At 39.8% G+C, this 12,886-nt stretch overlaps 1 pseudogene; it reads left to right on the forward strand.

The window, feature by feature from the left end:
• The window catches only part of LOC110219290 (peptidyl-prolyl cis-trans isomerase FKBP1A-like), a 31,329-nt pseudogene extending 30,590 nt beyond the window's left edge, over positions 1-739 (forward strand).
• The last annotated feature ends 12,147 nt before the right edge of the window (positions 740-12,886 follow it).

Consider the following 12,886-nt stretch of genomic DNA (forward strand, 5'->3'; position numbering starts at 1 on the left):
TTCGCTCCTTTAATTGATCTTGAGTTTTAAGCCTCCTGCTTTTGCCCCAAAGACCTAAACAGGGGTGGGTAACCTGTGGCCTCCAGGCTGCATACAGCCCTCTAGTTCCTCAGGTGTGGCCCTTTGACTGAATCCAAACTTCACAGAACAAATTTTCTTCATAAAAAGATTTGTTCTGTAAAACTTGGACTCAGTCGAAAGGCTGCACTCTCACTCACTTCATTTATCTAATCAGTTGCCAAATCTTGCTGTTTCTCCTATCACTCTGTTGCTGTTGCTATCCTTGTCTGTTTCATTCATTCACCCCTCTTGCATCTGTTTTTATTAGATTATTTAGATCATCCTCACGTGTGGCCTAGAGGCCACAGGTTCCCTCTCAACCCCACGATCTTACTCCACCCAAAGGCCTATTGTATAGCAGTGCAGGTGGAGAACATCTTCACTGGATTTGGATGCACTTTCCCTAGCTTAGCCAAACATGTGTGGTACATTACACTGAGATAACTTGAAGATGGGAGAAAGTTTGCTTCATCAGTTGACAGAAATAATCCCTTTAAGTTTCAATAGGCAAGCAAGAGATGATCTGAGCCTGGAAAGGATTTGCTCTAGTGAGTGTGGGCCAAAAAAAGCAAAAATGATCATCTGCCCAGACTATGCTTATGGTTCTGCTGGACACCCAGGCATCATTTCACCAAATGTTTCTCACATCTCTGAAGTAGGACTTCTTCATTTGGAATGACAAGAAGGCTTCTTCCTGGCTCCCTGTTCTTGAATTAGGCGGGTAGAGGAGTCCAGAGTCCCACTTTCAAAAAGAATGTATAGGAATTTGCATAGAACTTTCCCCAGATGATAACATTCTGCTCACTGTATAAATATATACCCCATTGAACATGTTATACTTCAGCCTTGCTTCCCGCTCTCTCTCCTTGTACACATGTTTCCTCTATATGATATAAACCTAGTTTGTCACATCTTTCTTTTTGTTTTTGGAGTCTATATTTATGTTGAAATCTTTTGGGTATAGAGTTAAGATTAATTGTATGATCAAACGTTAATAGAGCACAAATGAGTTAAGCTTAGAATAAGATCCTCTTGGATATTTGATTGTCCACACTTAAAGTCATGAGAGATTCATTTGTATTTTCCTCCATCTGTTTCTTTAGTATTTTTACTTTTTATCATCTCTTTCTTTCAAGTCTATACTTTCTCCCTATAATTAGTTTTGCTTTGTCTATTTTTTGGATGAAATTTATCATATCTATATCTATGTCTGCATCTGTCTATCTCAATATCTCTATCTGTATTTAAATTTTCTGTTGTTATAAAGCCAAAGCAGACTGAAGAGCTGTTGAGGTCTGACTTACTATGTTGAAGGACATCCTTGAAGTCTATCAATTAGCCTGTCCAAACTAATAACAGCTAGCATTTACAGAGTGCTTTAAGGTGTGCAATGTGCTCTACATGAGTTATCTTGTTTTTCCTTGAAACAACTCTGTGAGATAGATGCTATTATTATCCTCCTTTTTCAGATGAGGAAACTGAGGCTGAGAGGGGCCAAGAGAGTTGGCCAAGGTCACACAGCTAAGTGTCTGAGGTAAGTAAGATCTGAATTCAGGTCTTTCTGACTCCGTGTCCAACACTCTCTCCACTGTATCACCTAGTGGGGAAGGAGAAACTGTTTCCACCTCCCAATCCTCCTTTCTTTTCAACTCTTAATCTCTGCCTTTTGAAAGTAGCTCTTTTGGATATAGGGTTGGGCATGCTCCATTTGGTATCTTCTCTGATAATAGAGGATAATTTAAAAGGACTTTATTGATGCCCTACTTTCCCTGTCTTCCACCCTTCCCTCCATCTAGTGGTTTTCTAGTGGATTTATTTTTAAAATCTCCAATAACCATCAAAACTCTGTAACTACCTGAATTTCAAGAAGTCGAATTGATTGGTAAATCAAAAGCGCTGTTTGTACACATTTTCAACACAGTGAAAGCCTAATCATTGTCACAACAAATTGCTCTGTTTTCTACAAAAACAAAAAACAAACTGTTACTTGTCACCCCAACTTGAGCATCTCCTGTTTTTAATGTTCAGGTCCCCTGTTGCCTGGTATCCCTACCCTCCTACTTTTCCTTCTCACTCCCAGGCCCCTTTTTGCTGTCCAGTGTAGTGATATGGTAAGAGACAACCCACTCCCCTCCTCCATCCTCTACATATGAGATTCAAGTTTTATTATTATAATAAAATAGTTCGTTCTGGCTTTTAAAAAAAAATCTACTTTGATATAACTTTAGTCCCACAGGTTCTCTTCCTTCTGTCATCCTCCTCCCGCTCCCATTTGTCAACTTTTTCCTAGTTGGGGGGTTTTATTCAAATTATTTATTTTTCTTTATTTATTTCTTTCCCCCCCCAAGTGATTAGTTCAAATTCTGTTTCCTTCCAATTTCTTATGTTTGTTAGGTCTCTTTTTTCTCTGCTTTTTTCTAAGAAAAGCAGCTTTACTTTGCTTTCTGTATTAATTACCTTCCCTATCAATCTAGTCTCAATTTTTTTTTCTTTGATTCATGTTCCACATTTTTATTTATCTTTAATCTGTGTCCCTAATAGAGGTAAAGCTTCTAAAATATTGGGTTTGAGTTTTCTCTTCTAATATTATCCTTTTTTCCTGTGATGCTCTGTTCTTAGAAGCATTATTGTGTGAGGGGAAAATCCCTGTGTGCGAATAGAAGCACCCTGTGATAGAAATCACCATGTCCCAAATTTCACAATTCAGTTCTATCTCCATCATCTCCATGATCATTCTCCTTCCCATTGGTCATTACATCTCATCTCAACTAGGTAACAAAAAATAGAGTACAGGACCTGGTTTCAGAAAGACCTGAGTTCAAATCTAGACCCAGATGCTTGTTGTGTGACTTTGGGAAAGACACTTAACAGATGTCTGTTTCCTCATCTATAAAATGGGGATAATAATAGGTTCTTGTGAAAGTAACATGGGATATATTGTATTTGTAAAGCACATTGTAAACCTTAAAGCATTATGGAAATGCTAGCTATTATTATTTTCTCAGAGTTCACGTCCCTCTCCCTTCCCCCCATTCCTTTTGAGTGCCAGCTTCCTCTAGGAATTTGTATATCCCCTCTCCTGGATTAGAATGTTATCCATGAAAACACAACACTCTCTTAAAGTGTGGTTTCCCAATTCATCAGCTTCCTCCAGATTAAACTCATCTTGAGATCCCCATCCCTGAGTGCAGGCATATACCTCTTTCCTCATGAGAGTGAATTTCAATAGGACCCCTCCCACTGAGTTAAGCCAGACTCCCCTTCATGCTTCTAAATTAAATCATTCCCTTCTTTTCTTTCCTTTTAAATAGTATTTTTTCCCAATTACATATAAAGACAATTTTCAACATTCATTTTTTTATAAGATTTTGAATTCCAATTTTTTTCTCACTCCCTCCTTTCCCTCTCCTTCCCCAAGATAGCAAATAATATGATATAGGTTATATATGTGAAATCATGTAAAACATTTCCACATTAGTCATATTGAAATTACTCCCTTCTGTAGCCTCTCCCATTCTTCTGCAGCCCCTCTCCCTTCCTCCCCCCCCAAACTATAGGAATCATTATCCCTTTGGTCTTCACCCATGGACTTGATAAAGATACATCATCCTTTTCCTTCTGTCATCCACCTCCCTTTTCCCTATTTATATACCCTCCCACTCTGCAACTTGGTCCCAAAAATACACTAGTTAACCTTTAAGGGGATTGTAGGGTTTTGTCTATGGGAAAGGACCTTAGAGATCATCTAGTCCAACTTTTTCATATTTTATAGATGAGGACACGAAGGCCCAGAGAGAGGTTCAATGAAATGACCAAAATCACAAAGCTAGTAAACAGCAAAGTTGAGATTCAAACCCAGCTCCTTTGATTTCTTTTTTTAAATTAAAATTTTTTTTATTTCTCCCTTGATTTCTAATCCAACACTCTTTCTACTATGCCATGCTATCTTAGTTCCATCTTTTTACTGATGATGAGACTGAAACACAGAGATGTAAAATAACCAGCCCAAGGTCACTTAAAACCTCAAATGAATCTGTGATTTCATTCATTTGAAACTTCCCATCAAAGAGGTAAATTGCAACCCAATCATGCCTTCCCATTCTGAGGAACTCTTGTCTATACTCTCCCATAAATTCGCCACAGGAGGGGCCACCCAAGTGTTGGGGGCCTTTTTTGAGTTTTCTAGATGTTCTAAGGAGATCACATTTGTGTAGAGAGTAAATACCTGGATGGGGGTTCTTCTAGGCTTCAAGCTCCAAATTCAATGCTCTTGCATACTATTCTAATAAGGATAGGGTGAGGGTGGAAGAGATAAGAGTCCCTGAAGTCCCTGGACCCTAGGAGGCTGAGGGAATGGAGACAAACTGGGGAAAGCAGGCCTCACAGATTTCAATGATTTTCCCCTAGAAGAGGCCCTGGCTGTATTCCTTAAGTGCTACAATCTTTGTTCCATTGGCTTAACTGAACAGAGGAGCAACAGCGGCATCTTCATGCAGCCTGATGAACACTGCCAGGGAAGCAGAGATCCAGAGGGAAGGATTACTTTTAAAATGCTTTATTACCACAGCAGCTGAGATGACTGAGCTGCTCCTGCCTGGTAATCATTAGAAGGATCAGGCCTCTGAGGAGGTCTAGAAAGTTCATCTGCAGTTTAACTTGGAAACTGAGCAAATTGTGCCTCAGACTCTCAGAAAGGGACCAAGGGTCATTCTGTTTTTCTCCCAGCCTCTGCTGAAGCTTTGTTGAAACCATCAGGAAGAGAGGAGGCCTAAAAAGAATGACCATGTCTATGACATAAAAGAGCAAAAGGATAGATCCTAAGCCTCAGATAGAGATTTTCATCTCTGAGTGATGCTCTTTATGACTTTGGGTAGAAAGGTCACTTCACTTTCCAAAGCTTTAGTTTCCTTCATATATAAAATGATGGAAACATTGTGAAATTAAAAAGAGATAAGTTTGAATCCAAGCAACAAGTAGGAGGAAGATGGCGATTCCCGCAAAGGAGAAAAAATGTAGTCTTAACATATTTCCTGCGTCAGTGAAGCTCCTTTTACCAAATCAAGGCTTGAGGGGGACAAAAAAAAAATTACTTACAGCAGTGGTATCAAACTCAAGTGGAAGTAGGGACCACCAAACTTTACATGAGGGTACCTGAGGGCTAAATATTGACTTAGTTTCAAAATGTAATATTGTGTACATTTTGTGGTATTTTTATTTATTCTGTTAAATATTTTCTAATTACATTTTAATCTGGTTCTGGTGAAGCTCAGCCAGTGGTCAAAGGATTTGATACCTCTGACATAGAACAGAAGAAAGTAGAGGCATATCTTGTTTTCTTATACTTCAAAGATATTGTGGTGTGTTTTTTTTTTTTACAAATTTAAGGTTTGTTTGCAACCCTGCATCAAGCAAGTCTATAGGCACCATTTTCCCAAGGGTGTGTGCTCACATCATGTCTCTGTGTCACATTTGGGTGAGTCTCATGGTATTTCAAACTTTTTCATTATTATTGTGTCTGTTATGGTGATTTGTGATCAGAGATCTTTGATGTTACAATTGTAATTGTTTGGGGACGCCACAAACCATGCCCGTATAAGACAGTGAACGTAATCCATAAATGTTGTGTGTGTGTGTTCTGACTGATCCACCAAGCAGCAGTTCTCTGTCTCTCTCTCTCCCCCTCCTGGAGCCTCCCTATTCCCAGAGACACAACAGTATTGAAATTAGGCCAATTGATAACCCTACAATGGCTTCTAAGGGTTCAAGTGAAAGGAAGAGTCAATCAATTAGGCAAACTTCACCGTTTTGCAACAGCCACACCAACCTTCAGCAACCACCACCCTGATTACTCAGAAGTCAACAACATCAAGGCAAGACCTTCCACCAGCAAAAAAAATTACGACTGCTGGAGGCTCAGATGATGGTTAGCACTTTTTATTAATAAAGCCTTCTTAAAATTAAGGTATGTACATTTTTTTAGATATAATACTGTTACACACTTAATAGACTACAGTATAGTATATACATAACTTTTACATGCACTAAGAAACAAATAATTCATGTGACTCGCTTTATTTCTATATTCATCAACAACAAACATTTATGTAGCACTTTAAGGTTTGCAAAGTATATTCATTTCCTCATTTGAGCCTTACAACAAGCCTGTGAAATGGGTACTGCAGAAAGAAACTTGAGTCTCAGAAAAGCTAAGTCACACACTTGCCCAAGGTCACACACTTCATAAGTGTCTGAGGCAAAATTAAAACCCAGGTCGTTTTTGACTCAAAGTCCAGCATTCTATCCACCATATCATGCTATCTACTAAATACACACCCACACCCACACCCACACATACACACACCATATTTATTTGTGTTTGCATATATGCAACTGGCATATAATGTTTTACTTGCCTCTTGTCTATTTGAATTATTTAGCAGCAGCTTGGCATAGTAGATGAAAGGGGCTGATCTTGAAGCAAGGAGGACCTGAGTTCAAGTCCTATCTCTGACACATACTGGCTGTGTGACTCTGGGTCAGTCACTTAATCTCCCAGCGTTCTGGGTAACTCTCTAGGACTTTACATTACAAAGAATATGCTGACCCGGGAATTTCCTCACCGGGAGGCTCCTTGTACCGATGAAATTGTAGATTCGGTCTTTGTTCCTGTTTTCCCCATGGACTCAGGAGTTAACAATAATGATTTAAAGAGTGAGAGATAATGCAGGTTCTCTAGATTGCCACCTCCACTTTACAGAAGTCTGACAATGAAGGCAACGACGTCTGACTGGTGAGCCACCTGGGAAGTGGCAGAGCTAAGGCAGGCTCCCAGAATTCCCCTTTTCTTTAGCCTTAGAGATACTTCCTGTTATTCCATTTAGCCCAGGGAGCAGAGGGATTGTGACAGCTTTTTGCCACTTTGTCCTTAAATATAAGAACTTCTTAGGAGTGCTGTGCTGATGACCTGGAGAGGAATCATTCCAATCTTGCACTCAGGTGTCCCTTACTTGTTTTATTGCTCAGAAATGCATCCCATCTATGCTATATTGTAGCAAAATCTGAATACTACAAGGCACACAAATGTTTACAGAAGAAACTAGGAAGGTCTGTCAGTTATTTGACTTGTACTCAAAAAGTAACTAACACGCTAACAGTACAGAACTGCAGAATCTAGTTTGCTCAAGATGCCTATGGTCACAAGGTTACTGGCACTCTCTTTGTTGACCTAGAGAGGTATCCCCCCAAAAAATGAAAAGTACAATGCCTGGACACATAGTAGGTGCTTAACAAATGCTGACTGGTTGATTGATTCTCCAGGCTAAATATCTCTAAGTTCTTTGAACAGATCCTTATACAACATGGACTCAAGGTCCTTCATTGTCCTAGCTGCCTTTCTCAGGACACTCTCTAGCTTAATAATGTTCTTCTTAAATTGTCAAAGCTGAACACAATACTCCAGATAGAGTCTTAGGAGATGAGAGAAATGATTATTTCTCTCATATTAATAACCAGTTACTGAATTAGGACTAAGGTTTTATCCCTTCCTGTTTCCTCATTCTCTACTAGGTCAAGTCTACCCCTTGTAGGTTATTCAGTCAGCATCTGAAGGACATTGCTGATACTGAGATTGGATTGACTTTCTCTTCAATCTTGTTCAGACCCCACCCAAATAGGGAAGCCCATCGTGTTTCACTCAAGCTTGGGTGGTGGTGGGGTAGATCCTTTGTAGATTGACCAAGGCTGGGGGGGTCTGAGACCAAGAGGGGAATCAGTCACATCCCCTAGCCCCTCATCAGAATAGGTTCACCTCTCATTATAATATTAACTCTTATTGTTAAACAAAGTTGATTGCCATTTGTCAGGAACACTTACTCTTCCAAGGGTATAGAAACATCAATAGGCCACTATGATCCTTCTTTGGTTCACAAGAGATGGCCAAATAACCAACCCTTTTATTAATTATTTGCTAGCCATAAGTGATAAAACGACGAATTACCCAGAAATTATGTCTCTCAAACTTTTTTATCCACCTCAGAGAGCAGAGTACAGGGAGTCTAGCACCTTGCTTCTAGGAGCTATGCCTCTTTGGATGTAATCCAAGACCACATTAACATTTTTTCTGCCATACCACACTACTCATTCATATTGAGCTGGTAGTCCCCTAAGACCCTCCAGGTCTTTTTGAGAAGAATTGTTGTCAAACTTTGCGCTCTCCATCTTGTATTTGTGAAGTTGATTTTTTGTACCTGAGTGTAAAATTTCTCATTTATTCCTATTTAATTTCATCTTCTTAGATTTGACCCAATACTAAGTTAGTTAAGATCTTTTTGGACACTGACTATATTTCAGCAGGGTGTTAGTTATTTCCCCCAGCTTTGCATCATCTATGGATTGGAAGTGTATGCCATCTGTATTCACGGCATTCCTCTCATCTACTGGTTTAGTAAAAGTCCAAAAAGGGAATTCGATGAATCTTCTGTGAGCTGTTCTTGATGGAGTCATGCTGGCTCTTTGTAATTGCCGCTTATCTTTATATGTATCTGCTAGCCATCTGTTTAATGATCTATTCCCAGGAATCAAAATCAAGCTCACTGACAGAATTTGCAGATTTGGGTCTCTTTCCTTTTTTGGAAAATAGGGACATTTGCCCTTTTCCAATCTTGTGGCACCTCTCCCATTTTCCATGATCTTTGTAATATCCTTGACAGGGGCTCAGCAAGCACATTTTCCAGTTCTTACATTACTCAAGGATTTAGTTCCTTTGGGCCAACTGACTTGACTTCATTGAGGGCAATTAGGTGTTCTACTTTCTCCATACTTTAGGCATCAACTTCTGGTTAGTCATTTTTGTTTTATTTCCTGTGTATAGGGGCAATGAGATGGTGAAGTGGTTAGAGCACTTGGCCTGGAGTCAGGAGGACCTGTGTTCAAATCCAGCTTCAGATACTTACTGTGTGATCTTGGACAAATCAATTAATCTCTTTCCTCAAATATAAAGTAAGGATGATAAAAACAGCCACCTCCCAGGGTTGTTGTGAGATCTATTGAAATAATATTTGTAAAGTACCTGGCACATTGTAGATGCTATAGAAATATAAGGTATTATTATTAAAGTATTTAGTACAGTGCCTGACATGTAGTAGGCACTACTTAAATGCTTATTTCCTTTTCCCAGTGCAAAGGTCATTCTCTTTAGCAGATTAAACAGAAGCCAAATAAAAACAGAGTAGCTCTGTTTTCACATTGTTATCAGTTATCATTGACTCCTCCATTCAAGCAAAGGCCCTATGTTTTGGCCTGGAAGTGAGAACATATGCTCGCTGAGCATGTGCCTGAAAGAGGTCCTTAAGTCTCTGGTTCTGTTCTATTTTTCTCATTTGTATTTCTTGTCTTGAGCACAGGTCACTGGATACAGATCCTTAGAAAGGGATATTTCTAACCTTGTGGCTAACTCATCATTTCAAAGGATTGGGAGTCATTGAAGCAGGTGCTAGTTACTTTGTGGGAGATAACTCTTTCCAGCTACATCCTTCTTGGAAAAGCTGACCAAAGTCAGGAGGATGAGCCTTGCATTCCTGGTTGGCCAGAATATAAGGCACCTCAGACCGAAGATTGAGAGGAAAATCAAATCTGTTTAGCAGTCCCATGAGTGTCCCCACAGTTTTTCTTAGCTCCTAGCAGAGCATGAAAAATGTGATAGATTATAGTTTATGTTTTGAGTATGTGTGGTAGATTACAGTTTATGTTTAAGTATGTGTTAATGCAGACATAGAAGTGTTTTATGTTTTAAGCATTTTTTTTGTGGTAGAGAAAATAGCTGTCCTATACTTATCTACTACATTGTATGTTGAACAACTTTTTCAGAAGGGACCCTATTAAACCCTTTTGGGGAGACTCTAGGCATGAACTACACCTCAGTTTTATTTAAGATATTTTCCCCAAGACTCTCTGGTGAGAGGCATGAGCAAGAAAATTTTTTAAAAAAGCCTGAATCCCCTCTTTGGGGTCAGGCTCCACTCAGGACTAAACCTAACTGACCTATAGGAGCCAGAGATAGGACCCTTCTCTGGAAAGGGCTGCAGGGTGTCATCAATAATCACTGTCCCATCCATCCCAAACAAAGGCCCCATCCTTTCGTGGATCTTCCTTTTCCCCTCAACATACCTTTTAATAAAAGGAGGGAAAACAAACCAACCACTTTGTCCTTTGTCAACCTCAGTTCATTCTGAGTTTCAGCATTCTTGATACTATTTTTATAGGATGTTATCACACTCACAAAGTAATGGTGAATGTTGGGGGCAGGACACTAGTAATTGGGGGTGGGACTCATTCAGGTAAGAACTCATATAGCTCATGGCACTTGAATTGAACTTTTAAGGAATGCAGGATTTCTAACAATATAGAGGACAGCCTGTGCATGCTTGCAAAAAAGGGAGTAGAATCTCCTCTAGTCATAGAGAGATGCTACAACTAGATTAATTTGGCTGGAATACTCAGAACTAGAGGAAGAGTAATATGCAATAAGCTGAAAAGACAGGCTGGAACTGATTTTGAAGGGCTTTACGAATCTGTATCTAAGCTACTGTTTAAGCAGAAATTCTTCATCTGGGGTCCCTAAATTTGTTTCCTTAACATTTTTATAACTATATTTTATCTAGTTGATTTCCTTTGTAATTCTATTTATTTGTTCTGAAGAGATCCCTAGGTTTCACCAGACTGTCAAAAAGGGTCCATGACACAAAAGATGTTTATGAATCCCAGCCCTAGAGCTTCACCAGTGGAGTGTCTCCTACACTTAAAGAGAATCAATTTGGCAACTGAGGAGAGTGGATTGGAGAAGAAAGCCTTGAAGCCAGGCAAGCCAATTAAGGAGTCTCTTTTAACATTCTGGCAAAAAGGCATAATGTCCTAGACTTTCTTCAACTTTCAGCACTGGGCCATGGCCAATATTCCTGATTTTTGTCTTGCCACTGGACTCCAATGACTCTGGACAAGAGAGTGACACTGATGGCTTTGTGCAGCTCTGCCTCACTTAAACCCAATTCACTTTTGAGTCAGGACATCACCATTGTGATGTCATTGGTCCTCCTGAGAACAAAAGCTGAACAACTTTTCAGCTAACATTTCATTTTCTGCAAGAAGCTTTAATGTTATACACACTCAATTGGGTTTGGAAATCTATCTTAGCCTACAGGAAAATAGGGAGGAAAGGGATGAGAGTGGGGGAGGGGGGATGATAGAGGGGAAGAGGTAATCAGAAGCAAACACTTCTAAGGAGGGACAGGGTCAAAAAAGAGAACAGAATAAATGGAGGGCGGGATGAAGGAAATATAGTTAGTTTTTCCACAACATGACTACTATGGAAGTGTTTTGCATGACTGCACATGCATAATCTGTATTGAGTTGCTTGCCTTCTCAAATGAGAGTGGGTGGGGAGGAAGAAAATATGGAACCCCAAGTTTTGAAAACAATGGTTAAAAATTGTTTTCACATGCAACTGGGAAATAAGATATACAGGCAATGGGGTATAGAAATCTATCCTGCCCCACAGGAAAACAGAAGGGGAAGGGGATAAGAGAAGGGTGGGGTGACAGAAGAGAGGGCAGATTAAGGGAAAAGGTATTCAGAATGCACTCCATCTTGGGGTGGGGGGAGAATTTGGAACTCAAAATCTTGAAAACCAAAGAGAAATAAAAAGAAAAAAAATCTTTAAAAAAGAAACAAATAAAAAAGCATTAATGTTAGTGCCTTTCATTGAGATTGTCTCCAATTTATCCTGTATTTATCTTGCATGTACACAAGTAGGGGCAGCAGGTGGCACAGTGGAACAAAACAAATCCATCCAAGGGCAAGTAACCTGCCTCCCTCAGTTTCCTCATCTGTAAAATGAAGACAATAGCATCTACCTCCCAGGGTTGTTGTGAAGATAAAATGATATTTATTAGATGCTTTGAAAACCTTAAAGTACTATGTAAATGGCATGTACACATATATCTTGGTATAGTGTACATGTCTGTCTTGTTTGCATTTTATATGCTTTCTATGTTATGTTTGTCTTATTTGCATGCTACATAAGCATGTGCATGCATGTATGGGGGTGTGTGTATATATATATGTTTGCACATTATATGCGTATATGCCTATTTTCATGTCTTGTCTGCACACTGTCCCCACTGTTGGGCTGTGTAAGCTCTTTTAGAATAGGAACTGTTTTTGCTTTTCTTTGTATCCTCAGCTTAACACGGTATTTGGCATATGCTGTCCTGTTGAGTGGTGACCAACCCTTCCTGACCTATTTGGAGTTTTCTTGGCAATGAAATGCTTTGCCATTTCCTTCTCCAGCTCGCATTACAGATGAGGAAACTAAGGCAAACGGGGTTAAGTGACTTGCGTAGGGTCACACAGCCAGTAAGTGTCTGAGATCAAATTTGAACTCAGGAAGACCTGAGGCCCAGCATTCTATCCACTACGCCACCTAGCTGCCCATTTAGCATAGTAGGTGTTTAATAAATGCCGCTTGACCGACAGGGTCTGAACTAGGGTGGAGGCCTCCTGAATGATCCTTTAAGCTTCTGAGTATTTGGTGAGATGAGTCAGTTAATAAACATGCAGTAATCACTGACTATTTAAATATTCTTCCACAATAAGGTACAATTTTAAAGAGGGCAAGTCTGACCCTAACAAATATGGCGCCTCAGCCCAAGCCACGTAACATCCCCCTAACAGCCTCTATGGAGAGCGGAAGCGGCCAGCCCCAAACAAAGATGGCGAGGGAAGTACGGGAGCCTGGCGGAAGTTACCTCCCACCCACTCGCCCCGCCCCATC

Source organism: Phascolarctos cinereus, unplaced genomic scaffold (assembly GCF_003287225.1).
Source record: "Phascolarctos cinereus isolate Bilbo 61053 unplaced genomic scaffold, phaCin_HiC Scaffold_5;HRSCAF=322, whole genome shotgun sequence".
Taxonomy (NCBI): Eukaryota; Metazoa; Chordata; class Mammalia; order Diprotodontia; family Phascolarctidae; genus Phascolarctos; species Phascolarctos cinereus.